The sequence below is a fragment of the Erpetoichthys calabaricus genome, chromosome 3 (assembly GCF_900747795.2).
Source record: "Erpetoichthys calabaricus chromosome 3, fErpCal1.3, whole genome shotgun sequence".
Lineage (NCBI taxonomy): Eukaryota > Metazoa > Chordata > Cladistia > Polypteriformes > Polypteridae > Erpetoichthys > Erpetoichthys calabaricus.
Window position 1 is genome coordinate 288651730 of NC_041396.2, and position 15330 is coordinate 288667059.

At 37.8% G+C, this 15330-nt stretch overlaps 2 protein-coding genes across 3 annotated transcripts in view; one reads left to right on the forward strand and one right to left on the reverse strand.

The window, feature by feature from the left end:
• Nucleotides 1–15330, forward strand: part of slc48a1a (solute carrier family 48 member 1a) — a 1064469-nt gene that overhangs the window by 562419 nt on the left and 486720 nt on the right. The window lies entirely within an intron of this gene.
• hdac7a (histone deacetylase 7a) overlaps nucleotides 1–15330 on the reverse strand; it is a 291449-nt gene that overhangs the window by 275298 nt on the left and 821 nt on the right. The gene's annotated exons all lie outside the window — the stretch shown is intronic.

Consider the following 15330-nt stretch of genomic DNA (forward strand, 5'->3'; position numbering starts at 1 on the left):
TAATTATTACTAATTAACTGGAGATATTAATAATTGAAAGGCAATTACAATCCTTTCTTGAGAATTAAGTACAGTATGGCTATACAATATTAATCATAAATTCTAGGAATTGTTCATTGCAGATATTAATAATTTTATGTAAACTAAAATCTTTTCTTGTTAATTAAACAACTGCGTAATTCCAGTAATCATTACTAATTAATTGTGGATTTTGTAATTACCAATGGGTTTCTGTATTTTATTGCTAAATAAACACGGTATAGCTGTACATTAACAATAATCCTAAATTCTAGGAATTGTTATGAATTCATTGTAGATATGAATAATTTTAAATAAACTAAAATCCTTTCTCGGGAATCAAACGTACAGCAGCTGTGTATTTGTGCTCATAAATTCTGGCAGCTATTGTTACGTCACGGTGGATCTCCAGGGGGTTTCAGTCTGTCTTGCTAGTTAAACGCAGTCCAGCCCTGTGTGTCCTAGCAGTCAATAAATGGCTTGTGGTGAAATCTCAGCGTCTTGTAATGTCCAAAGCTAAGCTGCCGTCTGCACTTCCCTCTCACAGATCATCTGCTTCTCAGCCCTGAGGAGTTCACTCGGTAAACACAGCGCATGATGTGCATGTCTTTCAAACAAGAGCCATTTATGCTGATGTTTCATAAATGCATGACACGAAATATCAAATGTATTTTTCCATTCCAGGCTCCTCATTGCGTGGGCAGTGACGACAAGCCCCCCGGTACATTTAGCTGCATCTGATCAGGAGGCTCCTGTCAAGAGTGAGTTGTCACCAGTTCTGCACGTGTAGACAAGTCTCCTCCAGGGAGCCCCCCTGAGAACAATGCTCACAAGCTTTCACAACCCCCCTGACCCACTAAGTCCCACCACATGTGAAGGGCATCGATGAACAGAAAAGCTCTTGTGATGCTCTGGAAATTTTCCACCAAAACAAGATGAACGTTGCAGCTCTTGGCCAAGTGACGTCAGTCTGTTGGGTGGAAAAGGTGAAACAGAAACCTCAGCTCGCTAACTGAAGCCTGTGCTGCAGGAATGTGGGTCTTGCTAAATTCAAGCCTGTCCCTCTCCTCCTAACTTTCCCCCTCATGTCTATCAGGACAGCGTCACTCAGAAGATATCAGCAGTTTCCACTCATATGTGAGGAACAGACCACCTTGAAGACATGTCACAGACTGGTTTTGTCCATTACATTGTCTAGGTGTTAGTATTGCTGAAGGTGTGGGATGAGGTGTTTAAGATGGTGGTGATATGACATCGGAAGATCCTCAATCAGACCAAACAAGATAGAACAAAAAGAAAATAAAGCACTCTGGTGAAAGACATACCAGGCAGACAATTCCTTAGGTTTCCACCATAAACTGCCTTGCATCCTCAGCTCCTTGTAGCAACCTTCTCTGCCAAGCTTTTACATGGGATCGACTCAGCCTCAAGGCTGACACCATCCTGGACATGACAGAGAAGTCCAACCACAGCTACAAGTTCACTGTTGTCCCATTCAGAGGTGACTTCCAGGGGCTTGTTTGGGTCTGTCCCACCCCATCCACAGAGGGGAGCCTTAGAACTTCACTGTGCCTTCACACAGATGAGAGGTCAAATGGCCAGAACGTACCACGCATCACAATCATGATATCATCATGATCATTCCGCATGCTGAATGGTGGTCAGTTTATTTCATTTTTTGGGTTAATAATTTTGACTGTCGTGTTACATGATTTCATTTTTTGATCTTTCGACTTATGATGTTATGTGTGAAGGACCGGCACCCTGTCCAAGTGTTGTCCATCCTTGCACTCTCTGCCTACTTGGACAGGCTCTGGCTCCCCACCCCAACCCTGCACATTATAAGGAAATAGAAGGACATATCGATATTATGACCAATATCGGACAACTTCTGGGATGGCCTGTATGCGATATCACAAGTGCGATCTTACAGGTTGAGGTCGCCATCTAATTCTGGTACAAACATACAATGGGGGAGATAAGTATATATTTCCAATGAGGCCATTCACATGAAATTCTCATTAACTCAAGTATTAACTCAAGAAATCCACAAATATGAAGAATTCACAACTTTGAAGAGCCCTAAACAAAAGGATATGTAATAAAGTGGAATGACACAGGGAACGCATGCTGAAGGCACTAAAGTAATACTTAGTGGAGAAGCCAAGATGCTCCAATCGTCTGCAGCGCTCAGGTGTGATTCTGAGCCATTCATCTAAAGTCAGGTCAGGTTGGTGAGCAGGCACTGGTACAGGGCATTGCCACATCCACCACATGACAAAACAGCTCGGGGGCCCAAAAGGCAACCGCCCCAGACAGACATGCGGTCCAGTTACACGCTTTGGAAATGACCCTTTAACTGCCGCTGACAGATGTTACGTGGGTGTCCACTTGGCCTGGTCCAGCCACTACGAGTCGGATCAACCTCAGGTAATTGTGTCACATGGCCATAGTGCTGTAACTGACGCTCCCTCACAATGCAGTTAATGTGCCTCATTTGGGACTCCGTGAGCAAAACCAAGTCAAACCAGCGGGACCCAAGGATTCTCTGCAGAGACACAGCACTAAAAGAGTCCAGTCTTCATCTCAGGTCACTGGACAGCATCCATGTCTCGCAACCATAGGACAAGACAGGAAGCACCAGGACTCTAAAGACTTGGAACTTTGTCCTTTTGCATAGATATCAGGAGCACAACACACCCCTTTCCAGTGTCCTCATGACCCAGTGTCAACATTTAGTGACATGTACTATCACTGCTCCTGAATAGTCTCTCCATTCTCTGCTATCCTTCTGTTTAGAAACTCACTTCTTCAGCCATATCTCCATCCTTGAAATGACAGCCATTGCTAACTTTCCAAAAGATTAGCGTGAAGACCCTCATGCTGCCTTCAGAGCACACCATAGCATAGATAGATAGATAGATAGATAGATAGATAGATAGATAGATAGATAGATAGATAGATAGATAGATAGATAGATAGATAGATAGATAGATTGGAAAGGCACTATATTATAGATAGATAGATAGATAGATAGATAGATAGATAGATAGATAGATAGATAGATAGATAGATAGATAGATAGATAGATAGATAGATAGATAGATAGATTGGAAAGGCACTATATAATAGATAGATAGATAGATAGATAGATAGATAGATAGATAGATAGATAGATAGATAGATAGATAGATAGATAGATAGATAGATAGATAGATAGATAGATAGATAGATTGGAAAGGCACTATATGATAGATAGATAGATAGATAGATAGATAGATAGATAGATAGATAGATAGATAGATAGATAGATAGATAGATAGATAGATAGATAGATTGGAAAGGCACTATATTATAGATAGATAGATAGATAGATAGATAGATAGATAGATAGATAGATAGATAGATAGATAGATAGATAGATAGATAGATAGATAGATAGATAGATAGATAGATAGATAGATAGATTGGAAAGGCACTATATGATAGATAGATAGATAGATAGATAGATAGATAGATAGATAGATAGATAGATAGATAGATAGATAGATAGATAGATAGATAGATAGATAGATAGATTGGAAAGGCACTATATTATAGATAGATAGATAGATAGATAGATAGATAGATAGATAGATAGATAGATAGATAGATAGATAGATAGATAGATAGATAGATAGATAGATAGATTGGAAAGGCACTATATTATAGATAGATAGATAGATAGATAGATAGATAGATAGATAGATAGATAGATAGATAGATAGATAGATAGATAGATAGATAGATAGATAGATAGATTGGAAAGGCACTATATTATAGATAGATAGATAGATAGATAGATAGATAGATAGATAGATAGATAGATAGATAGATAGATAGATAGATAGATAGATAGATAGATAGATAGCCACCTACCATTTAACATTGTTTATTTAATTACTTTTCTCCACCTATTTGAGACCTTTGATCAAATTCCTTCTAAACTGCTGTCTTTGGAGATGTAGTCAGCAATGTCATGTTTTACAGTTTACTGCCTTGTCCACTAGGGGGCCACGCTGTTTCTTACCCATTTTAAATGAACTCATTTTCAACACTGGGCAGCACAGTGAGACCCCATTTCAAGTCCACTATGTGCCTTCTCTTTAGTGAGTGTCTTAAGATGTCAGCATTGGAATAAATGGCGGCTGAGAATTTACCCTGGGTGGCTGTGAATGCGTCCTGTGATGAACTGCTGTCCCATCCATGGACGGTTAGTATTTTGCAGCCTGAAAATAGAAGACGTGAGATTGGACGTTGGGTAGCCACTTGTCAATCAGCAAAGGCTCAAAGTGTAAAACGCAAGCTTTTTGAAGGAGACGCTGGATTTCCCAAAAGAATATCAGGGTCTTGCTCTGTCTCTCTGCACCCCCACAACACCAATCTGCACCTTTAAAGGCTCACAACTAAACAATGAAAACATCTCCTCACTCCCGGCCTCCCTCAATTGGAGGGGTGAGTTGTGGGAGATCCGAGGAGATTGGGGGTTAGTGGGTTGTTTGTGGTATGGTGCACAGGTAAAGGCCCACAACTCTCTTCCATGCTCTCACTGCCTGGTCGCTGGAAGTGAAATGGAGGGGAGATCCGGAATTCTCTGAGACAGGATATCCTGCTGTTTCCTGCCACTGGGCTGCAGTCATCTTAACCCTTGAACCCCTGGGCACTGGGAATGCAGTCGCCTGTCTGGATGGAAAGAGAGCCTGGTAGCTTATTTTGTTTTCATCCTAACCTTTTCCACAGGACGTTAGACACTAAAATGTCCAGCACTGCCACTAGTGTGACACACCTGTTAGGGTTAGCCAGAAACCCCCAGCTCAAGTACAGTTTTCTTTAATGTAATATTACTGTTCTTTGTTAAATATAATTTAGCACGTTTTACTGATAAGGTGCTTGGTCATCTTATGTGTTACATTTTTTAAATTATTTTGTTTGTTAAGTGCGTATTATGTTTGTTTTTGTGTTCATTTATTCCTGATTAGGTATGTGCCCTATTCCCTTAAATTAGAGTATTGGGGGGTGCAGGACCAACATGACGATAACATGGGAGACCACCGTTTGTCTATTAACTCCACACGAAGAATCAGGCCCTCCAGGACAGCACTGAAAACTGTACAGAGTGTGGGTCAGGTTTTACTGAATATTTTAGTTTTTTGTATTGTAATAATTGGATTACTGACTGGATCTGTTTGCTTTGTGTTGCCTTTTTTACGATTTTTTGCTTCAGGTTTTCTGTCTTCCATACTTTATTTTTCTTTTTTTTTAATCTTTTAATACTCCTCTTCCACTATAGAGGAACTTGGTTTTGTTTTTGCCCTAAAGATCAGTGGCTTATGGTTATCCTCTCCTCTGCTGGGCATTTCTGAATATTTCTATATTTTGAGATTTCTAAAGATTTAAAAGCCTTAACCCCATTTTGGGCCTCTGGATGCCAAAGCCTTTTGAATTTGATGCTGGACTTCCAGAGGTTCCAGTATATTTTGATGCTTATGCCCTTCTCAGCACACTTTGTGGTAAACGTCCTAAAAACACCCAAAAAAAAAAAAAAGATTAAGAAAAAGGGAGAGACTCGGCGTAAACCCAAAGCTTGAGGTTTGAATATTAAGCATAAAATGGAGTTGGGGTGAAGTGGATGCTCCCTGAATGCTCTGTGAACTGGGGGTCACATTTTGTATTTATTTATATATTAAACTTCTGTCAAAGCCAACATCTACATATCATTTGGTATAGGAATTGTAAGAACAGTGTTAATGTTTGTGATGCACCAGTTGTTGGAATGACAAATGAAGTGCATATGTGTCTGTTATATGCCAATTGATATGTGCTTTGTAAAAGACACTGCTAATGTTTGTGATGCACCATCTGTTGAATTGAAAAATGCAACACATATGTCATTATATCCCTTTTGGTATAGGGTTTGTGAAAGCAGTGTTAATGTTTGTGATGGGCCATCTGTTGGAATGGTAAATGGCATGCATATGTCTCTGTTATGCCATTTGGTATGGGATTCATAAATGCAGTGTTAATGTTTGTGATGTGTCATCTATTGTAGTGACAAATAAAGTGCATATGTATGTGTTATATGCTATTTGGCATGTGTTTCATAAAAGCTCTGTTTGTGATGAGCCATCTGTTGGAATGACAAATAAAGAGCATATGTACCTGGTATACGTCATTTGATATGGGAATTGTAAAAGCAGTGTTAATGTTTGTGATGCACCATCTGTTTGAATGACAAATGAAGTGCATATGTACTGTATCTGTTAAATCCTATTTGGCATGTGTTTCATAAAAGCTCTGTTTGTGATGAGCCATCTGTTTGAATGACAAATGAAGTGCATCTGTATCTGTTATATGCCATTTGGCACGTGTTCCATAAAAGCAATGCTAATGATTGTAATGCGCCATCTAATGGCATTCAAAATGAAGTGCATATGTGCCTGTTATATGCCATTTGATATGGGAATCATAAAAGCAGTGCTAATGTTTGTGATGAGCCATCTGTTGGAATGACAAATGAAGTGCATATGTATCTGTTATATGCTATTTGGCATGTGTTTCATAAAAGCTCTGTTTGTGATGAGCCATCTGTTGGAATGACAAATAAAGAGCATATGTGCCTGGTATACGTCATTTGATATGGGAATTGTAAAAGCAGTGCTAATGTTTGTGATGCACCATCTGTTTGAATGACAAATGAAGTGCATGTGTATCTGTTATATGCTATTTGGCATGTGTTTCATAAAAGCTCTGTATGTGATGAGCCATCTGTTGGAATGACAAATGAAGTGCATATGTATCTGTTATATGCCATTTGGCATGTGTTTCATAAAAACAGTGCTAATGTTCATGATGCTCCATCTGATGGCATTACAAATGAAGTGCATATGTGTCTGTTATACGCCATTTGATATGGAAATCATAAAAGCAGTGTTAATATTTGAGATGCGCCATCTGTTGAAATGACAAATGCAATGCACATATCTCTGTCATACGCCATTTGGTATGGGAATCATAAATGCAGTACTAATGTGTGTGATGCGTCATGTGTTGGAATGACAAATGAAGTGCATATGTATCTGTTATATGCCATTTGGCATATGTTTCATGAAAGCACAGTTTGTGATCTGTTAGAATGACAGAGACATAGCAACCAGACAGAAACTTGAACAGAGACCTATGCATTACATGGGGCATCACAAATGTTAACACTGAAGTTTACGTTCATAACTTAGATTGTAGCCTTTCTTAGATGGGTAGCATAGCTAGTTATATTATATTATTAATCTGTGGTGGGCTGGCGACCTGGCCGGGGTTTGTTTCCTGCCTGGCGCCCTGTGTTGGCTGGGATTGGCTCCAGCAGACCCCCATGATCCTGTAGTTAGGATATAGCGGGTTGGATAATGGATGGATGGATATACAGTATTATTAATCCATGACTATAATATGCCCCCTTCATAGTTGCAGAGATATGAAGAAAGTGCCATCAAAAACAGGAAAGCCTTCCCCGTGTAACTAGCTCATACAACAGCGTGAATTCCGCACATGGTGGATCAACACACGAAGAACTGGAATTCCAGTTTTGAAGGTGAAATAACAAACCCTAATAAGCTGTGGTGTCTTTTTACAATTCATAACAATGAGTTTATTTGCTTCAAAAGCCAAAGGCCAAGCAAACAGCAACGCTTGACAGAAAAACAAGTAAGAGCAATTCCAGGTAGCAGTAACTTTACAAGATGAAGCGTCCCAGCCCGTGATAAGAGTTTCCGAGGATGCTGACTTTCATCAGACTGGCCCTGCTTGTCTTTTCTTTTCTTTCTTTTCCCTTTTTTTCTGTCTTTTTCACAGGCGTCTGTGGTGTAACTCTAATTCATCGGGGGTCCAGCAGCAGGCTTTCACTTGGAACATTATTAAAGTGTCTGTTTGCCTTTTTTTTTTAAACTTGTGGAGATTACAGATCTTGACGGGAGGAATGGAGGTATTAAGTGACATGCTAGAGAACAAAGTGGTCCATTCAGATCACAAGTGTCCATAAATAGTTCCTGGGCAACCAACTGCACGGCAACTGTGACTCCAGGTTTATAGTCTTAAAGAGAGTCAGTCATTATAGAAGTAACAGTGTGAGCAACAAAGTATGGAATGTTGTTGGGGGGGGGCTTTGAAAATGAACAACATGGGCTGGAAGAGAGCAAAATATTGACACAGAGTGAATGGTGACAATCACTAAGAAAATGTGCCTAAAAGAAAGAGCGGCAGGCCATCAAAAGAAGAGCCGAGATAAACAAGAGGATTGTGTGAAGGTCTCTGTGCCCACCTAGTAACACGCTGCCTTGGCACCAAACATACATGGAAGGGGTGCAAACAAATAGACCTAAAGACCCCAGGCTCCTTCGTCCCATCCTTAAGGACTGACTATGACGTTGTGATCTGTGCACCTTGAGCTCTCAGTGTCCAGTACCAGACCAGGAGGGGCAGAGTGAAATGACACCGGGTGAACCCACAAGGGCCATGACACACACTGAGACAGATACTTGCGAGTTTGAGTAACACAGCCATGAAGATCAATCATTTAGAATGGAAATATGAAATAATGTCATTGGTAATTATGGCCAGAAAATCAATGAGGAAAGGTCAGTCCCCGATATGTGGGTCACCAGGCAATGCCCCCCGATTAGTATTTTATGCAAACCCCCCCCAATATCTGGAAAATTAGAACACGATAAAAGGTAGCCTAAATCAAACGAACATCAACACGTACACAGGTCCAGCCATAGGGGGCGAAAATGGAGGATTTTTGTATTCTGTCACTTTATAGGCACAGCTCACATGGAGGGGCAGTCATAGTAAAAACAGCCCAGGCCTTTACATGGCACATTTAGGAAACTGCCAGGGGGGAAATGTGTGTGGGTGCCATTAGGATTCGGAGGACCCTACTGATCTTAAAAGTACAGGCTTCAAATTCTATTCTCTTTGGGGGCGAGTCGGGGTACAAACTGAGTGTAGGAGCGAGAGAAACGCTTTTCAAATGGGGGACCATCTTACTGGGGTCTAAATGTAAAGCACACAAAGGACTGGCACCTGCCTAGGTGGTCCTGACAAGAGCGGGTTGTTTTTAATTATCTTTGTTTGTCCTTCCTGCAGAATCATCCAACTCAGCGCTGTGTATTAATGGCGTGGCACACTTGTGGGTCTGACACACGGCAAAGGAGTGCCACCCTACCTAGAGGCATATGGGCAAGTGACAGAGAGCCCCCTACTGGTGGTCCAATGAGGAATGTGGTTTGATTTTCTTTTTACTTTACTACTCTTAACAGCACAGCTACACAGAATTAAATTTAAAGATGACAGAAACAGCAAAAACAAAAAAAATACATTGTAAGGCACAATAAGAATATACTGAATTAAATCTAAATACAAAACTGTAATCATTACTACCCAACAGCTGACACAACAACCTGTTTAGTTTAATAAAAAAAATTGTTAGATGTACCAAAGACTGTTCATCATAAAGACAATGTGATGATTTTAAGAAATCAAAAATACAGAGATGGGTAACTATAGAGAATTAGGGAAACAACCCTGTTACTGCAACTATTGGTCTCCCAAATAGATAGATAGATAGATAGATAGATAGATAGATAGATAGATAGATAGATAGATAGATAGATAGATAGATAGATAGATAGATAGATAGATAGATAGATAGATAGATAGATAGATGTGAAAGGCACTATATAATAGATAGATAGATAGATAGATAGATAGATAGATAGATAGATAGATAGATAGATAGATAGATAGATAGATAGATAGATAGATAGATAGATGTGAAAGGCACTATATAATAGATAGATAGATAGATAGATAGATAGATAGATAGATAGATAGATAGATAGATAGATAGATAGATAGATAGATAGATGTTGAAAGGCACTATATAATAGATAGATAGATAGATAGATAGATAGATAGATAGATAGATAGATAGATAGATAGATAGATAGATAGATAGATAGATAGATAGATAGATAGATAGATGTGAAAGGCACTATATAATAAATAGATAGATAGATAGATAGATAGATAGATAGATAGATAGATAGATAGATAGATAGATAGATAGATAGATAGATAGATAGATAGATGTGAAAGGCACTATATAATAGATAGATAGATAGATAGATAGATAGATAGATAGATAGATAGATAGATAGATAGATAGATAGATAGATAGATAGATAGATAGATAGATAGATGTGAAAGGCACTATATAATAGATAGATAGATAGATAGATAGATAGATAGATAGATAGATAGATAGATAGATAGATAGATAGATAGATAGATAGATAGATAGATAGATAGATGTGAAAGGCACTATATAATAGATAGATAGATAGATAGATAGATAGATAGATAGATAGATAGATAGATAGATAGATAGATAGATAGATAGATGTGAAAGGCACTATATAATAGATAGATAGATAGATAGATAGATAGATAGATAGATAGATAGATAGATAGATAGATAGATAGATAGATAGATAGATAGATAGATAGATGTTGAAAGGCACTATATAATAGATAGATAGATAGATAGATAGATAGATAGATAGATAGATAGATAGATAGATAGATAGATAGATAGATAGATAGATGTGAAAGGCACTATATAATAAATAGATAGATAGATAGATAGATAGATAGATAGATAGATAGATAGATAGATAGATAGATAGATAGATGTGAAAGGCACTATATAATAGATAGATAGATAGATAGATAGATAGATAGATAGATAGATAGATAGATAGATAGATAGATAGATAGATAGATAGATAGATAGATAGATAGATGTGAAAGGCACTATATAATAGATAGATAGATAGATAGATAGATAGATAGATAGATAGATAGATAGATAGATAGATAGATAGATAGATGTTGAAAGGCACTATATAATAGATAGATAGATAGATAGATAGATAGATAGATAGATAGATAGATAGATAGATAGATAGATAGATAGATAGATAGATAGATAGATAGATAGATGTGAAAGGCACTATATAATAGATAGATAGATAGATAGATAGATAGATAGATAGATAGATAGATAGATAGATAGATAGATAGATAGATGTGAAAGGCACTATATAATAGATAGATAGATAGATAGATAGATAGATAGATAGATAGATAGATAGATAGATAGATAGATAGATAGATAGATAGATAGATAGATATGAAAGGCACTATATAATAGATAGATAGATAGATAGATAGATAGATAGATAGATAGATAGATAGATAGATAGATAGATAGATAGATAGATAGTGAAAGGCATTATATGATAGATAGATAGATAGATAGATAGATAGATAGATAGATAGATAGATAGATAGATATGAAAGGCACTATATAATAGATAGATAGATAGATAGATAGATAGATAGATAGATAGATAGATAGATAGATAGATAGATAGATAGATAGATAGATAGATAGTGAAAGGCATTATATGATAGATAGATAGATAGATAGATAGATAGATAGATAGATAGATAGATAGATAGATAGATAGATAGATAGATAGATAGATAGATAGATGGGAAAGGCACTATATAATAGATAGATAGATAGATAGATAGATAGATAGATAGATAGATAGATAGATAGATAGATAGATAGATAGATAGATAGATAGATAGATAGATAGATAGATAGATGTGAAAGGCACTATATAATAGATAGATAGATAGATAGATAGATAGATAGATAGATAGATAGATAGATAGATAGATAGATAGATAGATAGATAGATAGATAGATAGATAGATAGATAGATAGTACATTTTACTTATATAGCACATTTCCCATACTCAGACTGCTTGAAATATGAAATTATGTTCAATGTCTATATAACAGCACACTGATTGATACACACATGACAGTTGAGGAGGTTATTAGATTTCAGCTTCAAATCAGAGACACCAGAGGAAACTTGTGCAAAAAGCAACAGAAGGCTGGGGAGCTCCGGACCTGACTCATGACTCAGTCCATCATGACACATGATTGCTAGAAAAGCAGAAAGCTCTGGTGTTGCCTTCTTCCATTCACAACCAAAGAAGTCTCCGAGAGACAAAAAAAAGTTTGCTGCCACTTCCTTATAATTACAAAGTAAAAATAGCCCAGTGCCATCACATGTTTATGCTGTAATTGTTGACCAAAATGAAGATAGATTACAGTGAAGTTCTCAATCAGAAACGTGTAGGCAAAAGTTTAATAAACAGTGCAGGCAATTAGAATTTTTCATCAAACATGTAGGTCCACTCCAAGTATGCAGGCAACATGTTTCTCCACCAGTAGCTTCTTTCTATCCATTTGAACTTTATGTCTTCCCTTCTCCTGTGAGGCTATTATACTTGGAGTTTGGCTTCCTTTTTATTGGGGGGATACAACTCAGGATTTCCTGTCTTTGGACCAGAACTTTTAAACCACACTATCAGGAGGAATAATCGGGTAATGGTGGGGGGGGGGGGGGGGGGGGGAGTATCCAATGGAAATTCAAGATCTATCAAGAGGGGCAGGAAGAGGCAGGCAGGTACTATTGACTGATAATAGCATACTATGTGGTCGAGGAACTCCTCAATCTCAAAACGATAGTTTGTTGGGCAATATGCTGGGCTCAGAAGCAAACTTATACAGGAAAATACAATATATAATAATGTGAATATAAAAAGGAAACATTACTGGGACTATGGTGTAGGAATAATGGGGAACTTTAGATAGATAGATAGATAGATAGATAGATAGATAGATAGATAGATAGATAGATAGATAGATAGATAGATAGATAGATAGATAGATAGATAGATAGATAGATAGATAGATAGATAGATAGATAGATAGATATGAAAGGCACTATATAATAGATAGATAGATAGATAGATAGATAGATAGATAGATAGATAGATAGATAGATAGATAGATAGATAGATAGATAGATAGATAGATAGATAGATAAGAATGCATAAATACAAAAAATAATAAATCAATACGCAATAAGCACTATTTAGGCTAAATATTTGTTTTTGATTAATAAGAGAATCCCCTTTTATTTAAAAAACATGCAAACAAACAAACAAATAAACAAACAAATAAATAAATAAATAAATAAATAAATAAATAAGGCCGCTTAAACAAAGCACAGGTCCTTTCAGATGTCAGAACCGTTAGAAAGAACACGTGTGCTGCACTACGTCTGCACCTTTCCAGCTCCGAATTCCTAACCTGCTTTGGAGGACTCGCCACACCAGCGCTTCGACCCACGTAGCCACTTACTGTAATAAACGGTTCCACTGCACATTCACATTAGCTTTAAATGAGCTTTTGAACCCGGGGAACACAGAAATACACCAGTTAGTAGGTACTTCAGAAAGCACGCACCCCAACACGCGCGCCCGTTGACCAATACGTTCACTACGCTCACTCCGTTCGGACGCAGCGGGGCGGATTTATCGAAGTTTACTTATTACTTATTATTATTCGTATTATTGTTAAATTAGAATTATTTCCCGTGTTCTCCAAAACCTTATTTGTTCAAATATTCAAATGGTACACCCATTTTGCTGGTGGTGTTCTGGATACATCCAACTATTTTTATTTGTTTTATTTTATGTGATCAGTTATATCTGTATTTTTATTCAACTCGTGATGTCCAAACTCTAGAAGAGTGAAGACAGCACGCTCAGTTTTAGCACAGCAAAGCTGTCTGTGTACTGCATGCACAATAATAGCGTTGGACCGTCGTAACCCTGCTCTATATAAGCGGGTTAGGAAAATTGACTAGTGGATGGACATAACAAAAATCAGTCTTAAATGGGCTTTTATTGTGTTAAATGTTTGTCTACGGACGCCGAGTTTCCACAAATACTTTTGTTATTTTCCGTCTAGTGTTCAAGTAACCCTTAAAGGCGACAAGAGTGCTTCAGTACGAACTTTGTTAATATTAAACTAGCGATTTTACTGTACAGTTGACACCAGAAAACGAAGTGTATCACGACAACTCTTTAAGAAGTTTGGCATCCTGCACTACAATAAACAGACGACTGCACCGTTTTAGGTATTAAAAATTAATTTAAATTATCTAATTAAAATTAATTTAGGTATTTAGGAATTTCCCCTTGGGATTAATAAAGTATCTATCTATCTATCTATCTATCTATCTATCTATCTATCTATCTATCTATCTATCTATCTATCTATCTATCTATCTGTCTAGGCGGCGTACAGCAGACGCATGACTGTTTAGAGTGGCCCTCCGTTTAATGGACTCGCTTAATTTAACTGAAGGCGGTGCGGGAACCAACTCTGGTCGGCTCGGCTCATACGAGTTCAGGTCCCTAAATATCACGTTCAACAAGTGCAGAGAGTGGAAGAACACACAAACTCCACGATGACAAGAAACAGTCCGGGGGGCTGCTCCGACTTTTGGGAGCAGTCGCAAATCTTGAAGCTATACAGCGTCGCCCCCGCTCATAGCAAATCTGTGAATTAAAGCAGCGGACGGACTACTTGCGCGCCACGAACTTGGTCGGCACGTGTAACCTGGTCACTTGTGGCTGTCACCTGTCATTGCATAAGACGTGGACCTAACTTGATGTTTGTTGCTGGGCTCAGCCTGTTGCAATCCGCTGCTGGAAAAGTGTGAACCGAGAAAATGGACTTTTCACTAGAAATCAATAATACTCTATTAATGAACTCGCTTTATGTAATTCAAGTTCATAAAACAACAAAATTAAACACTTATAATAATAATAATAATAATAATAATAATAATAATAATAAGAAGAAGAAGAAGAAGAAGAAGAAGAAGAAGAAGAAGAAGAAGAAGAAGAAGAAGAAGATACGTTTTAGTTTGTCTGACAAATGTAAACTGTCGTTTTGTTTTGGTCCCTGGGCGTTCGTGTCCTTTAATGAACTGTCGTTCCGCCCCGGATTCCTTTGGCTTTACTATATTGCTGTGTCAAGCGCCCGGTGATCCTAAAACTGAATACGCTTGGATAAGTCAGTAAATATGTGTTTGGATAATAATTCAAGAATCTTTGCAAACAAAAACAAAAAAGGCGACACCACAGAACTCAATCCTTTTTACGAATCCCCGCGACCCTCTCAGTATCTAACTGCACAAACCCCCCCCCCCCCCCCCCCCCCCCAATCATCCACCACCCCAACCACCAAAGCAATGCAAAGTCACTCCCTCTGTGTTG